Source organism: Pteropus vampyrus, unplaced genomic scaffold, assembly GCF_000151845.1.
Source record: "Pteropus vampyrus isolate Shadow unplaced genomic scaffold, Pvam_2.0 Scaffold567, whole genome shotgun sequence".
Classification (NCBI taxonomy): domain Eukaryota; kingdom Metazoa; phylum Chordata; class Mammalia; order Chiroptera; family Pteropodidae; genus Pteropus; species Pteropus vampyrus.
In genome coordinates this window covers 208025-213136 of record NW_011889348.1, presented here as the reverse complement: position 1 = coordinate 213136, position 5112 = coordinate 208025, and positions in this window count along the sequence as shown.

The following is a 5112-nucleotide window of genomic DNA, read 5'->3' as shown; positions in this document are numbered from 1 at the left end:
GAGATGTGACAGCCTGGCAGGGAGAGAACCATAGCAGTGAGCCTCGTGGCTCCGCCCACAGCTGGCACAATGAGCCAGCCTGGACTGTGAGCGAATCATCTCCTTATCCTTGTGTCCTGATGTCACCGGTGGTCCTTCTGCAGGAAAACAGCATGCCATGGGTACCTGAGACCCCACAACAAAATGTAGGGGGGACATTGATGGAACTGCTCCAGCCTCCTACACCCCCCAGCAGGCTGGTATCAAGTATGCCGAAGACCACACATCCCTCCACTGCATCTGTTTACCCAGAGTGTCCACGTCCTGGAGGAGGCGATGCGGGTAAGTGATGGGTGAGGCAGCCTCACCCATCCCGTGGTCCTTCCAGAAGTCGTCGCATTAGAGCTACGAGTTTCCCGTGACACCTAAGGGCCAGTGCTCTCTTCTGTTGACTGCTTGTGTTTTCCTTGGTTGGGCTGTTTTCTCGACATCGCTTTCGAAATACTTTTTTAAAATGAAATATACTGTGCACATAATGAGATGCACAGATTTTAAGTGTGCATGGACTTGTCCATGCATGTAGACGTGCGCGCCAAAATTCTTTGAGTTTGAACAAACGTGTTCACGCACGTAACGCGGGGTGACTCGTCCCAGTTTTCCTGGGACCATCTCTGCTTGAAAACGGAAAGGCTCACATCTCAGGAAATGCTTCATTCCCAGGAACACCGGGACGGTTGTTCGCCCTACGCAGAACCTCCCCACTGAAGACACGGACCATTTCCTTCGCCCTCAAAATTTCCTCGTGCCCCTTCGAAGTCGCTCTACCTGCCCTCCAGGGACCACCCGGCTCCGATCCCGTCACCATCGCTGAGTGTCGCCTGTTCTAGAAATTCGTGTAGACGGAATCATTCGACACATGCATTTCCGTGGCTTCTTTCACTCGACATAATGCTCTGGAGGTTGTTCGCGTGGTTGCCTGTCGTAGGGGTTTGTTAGTTTTTGTCGCTGAATAGCGTGACATTTACAACCACAGTTTGCTGATGCATTCACCTGCTGACGGACACCGGCTTGTTTTCAGCTTCTGGTACATTCTTGTACGTGTCTTTCTGTGGACATGACTTCATTTCTCTTGGGTAAATACCAAGGAGCTGAATGACTGGATCACAGGGTCGGTTACGTTTCTAAGAAAGTCCCGAACGGCATTCCACAGCGGCCACACGCTTTTACGCTCCCGCCATCGATGCGTGAGCCTTCCAGGCGCTCGGGGTCCGCGCCAGCTTTGGCTCTCGACTCTTTCGGGTGTGGGCATTCCGACGGACGTGAGTGTGTCTCACCGCAGTTGTATTTCGCGTGGCCCTGATGGTAAGGATGTCGAGCGCTTTCCACACGGTCATTTGTTTCTTCTCGCACAAGGCGTTCCTTCAAGTCGTCAAATCTCTTGCCGATTGTCGAAACGGCTCGTTTATCTCTTTCTTATGAATGTGTTTTTACGTATTCTGAATAGAAGCGCGTTGTCGTTTCTACGCGTCGGGAATATTTTCTCCTGGTCTGTGGCTCATGTTTTCGTTTCCGTGAGGGCGTTTTTAAATAAGGAAAAATTTTTAATTTTGGTGAAATCCAATTTATCCATTTTGTATTTGGTGTTTAGTATCTTTTGTATACTGTCTAAGAAATCTGTCTACGCCCAAGGTCTCAAAGATAATTCTCCTACGTTTTCTTCTGGAATTGTTATAGTTTTGGCTACTGAGTTTAGGTCTAAAATCTATTGTGATTTAATTATTGTCTATGGTGTAAGGTAAGGATCAACTTTATTTTCTCTATAGCCATCCAGTTCCAGTTCTATTTACTTAAAACAAACAAACAAACAAACAAAAAACATTCCAGTTAATTATCTTGATGCCTTTGTCAAACTCAAGTGACCGTGATGGTTTTGTTTTTTGTTTTTAATGTTTGAGTAACTTTTTTCTTCGGTTTGGGTCAATTTATTAACCATTTCCCATGTTCGCCAATCCTTTCTTCTACGTTATCCAATCTATTGTTAATACTATTTAGTGAATTTTTAATTTCAATATTATATTTTTCAGTTCTCTTTGGTTCATTTCAGTCCCCAAATGTTCCCTAAAATCCCCTCTCTCTTCATCTATTACATCAACTTTCTCATAAGTATTTTATGAGAAAGTTGAACAAACCCCATGCTAGATTTCCACATCTAGGTCATCTGTGCATCTTTTCCAAATGATTATTCTTCCTCCTGACTATGAGTCTCATGTTCTTGATTCTCTTTATGTCTAGTAATTTCTTCACTATATTCTAGACATAATGGGCAATACATTCCAGAGATGCGGGATTCTATGATCTGAGGACTTTTGAATTCGGCTCTAGCGGGGAGTTCCATTACCTCGAGCCTCTCACCTTGGACTTATTGAGACTCCATTCTAGGCTTCGTTTTAATATGTGTATTCTGACTTTACTGTCATCGGCCTGAGTCTTAGATGCTGTCTTACTGTAAAGGCACAGTCTTTCCGGGGTTTCGGTGGAAGACTCGAGGTGTTGGCCAAGTCGCTCTGACTTCACAGGACTTGAGCTCCCAGCTTGATCTCCTGAGCGCTCGGCCGTCTCAGGCTTCCAGGCGTTGGGTTCTTCTGAGTTTCTCGGAGTCTCGCCCCACACGTGCACGGTTCAGGACTCACCCGCGGATTCCACGTGAGTGGGCGTGCGGACAGCCCTCTACGCGTCCCCCGGACCCGCAGCCCCAGACCCCAACATCTAACTCCCGGTACAACTGAGTTTTCTCTCAGTGCACTTCAAAGACTGCAGGTTGTCTCCGGGGAGGCAGATGTCCCACAGGATGCCCTCTGGGGAGGAAGATGTCTAATGGGATGCCCTCTGGGGAGGGAGACATCTTACTTCAAAGGTCGTGCCCACTTTAGTCTGCTTTGGTTACATTCCAGTGCCTGCCAATGGCTATTTCTAATATGTCCAGGTTTATAATTGTTATTGGCAGGAAAGTTACTTTGATATAAGTTTCATCTCCATTGGTAGAAGCTAAAAGTCCTATGTCACCTGTCTTTAAAACCGATTGAATCAATAGTTGAACAAACCCCACACTAGGAAAAAACCGATTCCATCGCTCATCAATACATATTTGAGCATTTCCCTTCCACGAAGAGAAAGGAAATTGGTCCTCGTGTCCTGTTTTATACAGCACCTTATGAAAGGGCTCTATTTACAAAAACCATATACGTTTTCTAAGCACCCACAGGTCCATATCCCCGAGCAAGCCTCTCTGGGGGATGAAGAGACAGTTTTGGTCCTGGGTCTCATAAATGCTATTCTGAGAGAGCTGCTTGGAGCTGCTCAGAGGGGTTGGCTAAGGAGCTGGCCCTGTGTGCAGGAGGACAGCCACCCTCAGCCTCTCTCCCCAGACACACGCATGGCATACAATTATCCTGAGTGTGACGTCCTCCTACCAACACACCTCGCGGATGCCAAATTCCTGTAGCACGGCGCAGCACGCAGTGAGGATGAGATTATTATGATCATAACTCTTACAGCAAATACTTTCAGGAACCTCAGCATTTTAACTATCGCTAGTTGTCACAAATTACCAACGACGCATTTCACACCTATCGGGGCTCTCCAGAACTGCTGCGGGGTCGATCCCGGAGCCCTTCTGCAGTTAGGAGCATGCAGCATGGCAAAAGTGTATTTGGAAGATTATCCTGGAGTAGGTAGGTAGGAAGGCTCGGGTGGGGACAGCATGGGAGTCAGACAGCCCAGGGTGATGAACTTTATAATCGTACTCACATTTCCTGTTCATATGCCCCCCCCTTTTTTATGGGGAAGGGGAATCCAGCTTTCATCAGATTCTCAAAGGAGTCCACAATTCCCACAAATCTAAGAATCACCGGTCTAGAATCCAGACTTTTCTTTTTTTTTTTTTTACTATGGATTCGATCACTAAATATTTTTAAATCGCCCCCAAATATTTATGTATTTATTTAGGTATAAGTTATGTCATAACCTATCATTGTCAGTTAATACATCGAGGTACAATATCCACTTAATGAGGTTCATCGTTAATGATGGCGATGTGAACTCATGTTTTCCGTCGTTTGGGGTGGTTACTACTGTTCTAGTCATAGCTAACACCCTACACTCAGGTCCATGAAGAGCTGCTCTTTGGAGTAAGAAACGCGTCTCTCGTTTTCCTGTCTGTTTGCGATTTGGGGAATCATCATTTTGAGAATCTTTTCAATCCTTTGAAGCCATTTGTTTAAATACATATTCACGGAAGGTCTCGAATGTTCTCCCTATACCCCAATGAACAGGAAGGCGATGGCTTTGTAAACCTTACCCGATTCTCCAACTTAGTTTTGAATCCATCTTTAGTGAGCAGACAGCAAAGGTCAGGAGAATTCATCTCTTTTTCAACAACTATTTATTGAGAGCAGCTGATGTGTCAAGCCTCCTCCTGGAAGCTGGGGACATAGAACTGAAGTGACAAATCACAGGATATGGGTGTTAAGAAGAAAATATCCATGGACACGCAGACTCTGAGCACGGTGAGGCTCGGGAGGCTGCCCAAGGTCGCACTGCCTGGTACTGGGGAGACCGATCTGGACACCCCTGGGCCTGACCCCAGAGCCTAGCTCTCATCCGGGTCTGTGATGGCTGGACCCACTCGCCAGGGCGCAGGTCTGAACTCCGGCGCACAAACCTCTCTCCAACCCCATCCCCGCCAGCCCTGTACGCCCCGGCGGAGGTCCGCCGATACCCGCAGCCTTGGGGCCGGCGAGTCCATGGTTACCAGCTGCAGTCCACCCTCCAGTGCCCCCGGCTCCGCTGACCCCGATCCCCGGCGCCCCAAACATATGGGATCCGCGGGTGGCCGGCGCCTAACCTTGCACAGTCCCCCATCCCCACCGCGTCCCCCAGCCCGCCTCACCCCCGCGTGCGCACACCCCGGCCCCCGGCCATCCTAGACCTCACGCCGGCTCCATGGTAACGGTCCCCGGCGTGTGCTCGTGCCCCCCACCCGGTGTGCCCCCGCGTCCCCAGCCCCTGACGTCCCCCCGCGTCCCCGGCCCGCGCCCGCTGACGCCATGACGCCGCGGCGGAGGGAGGGGCGGA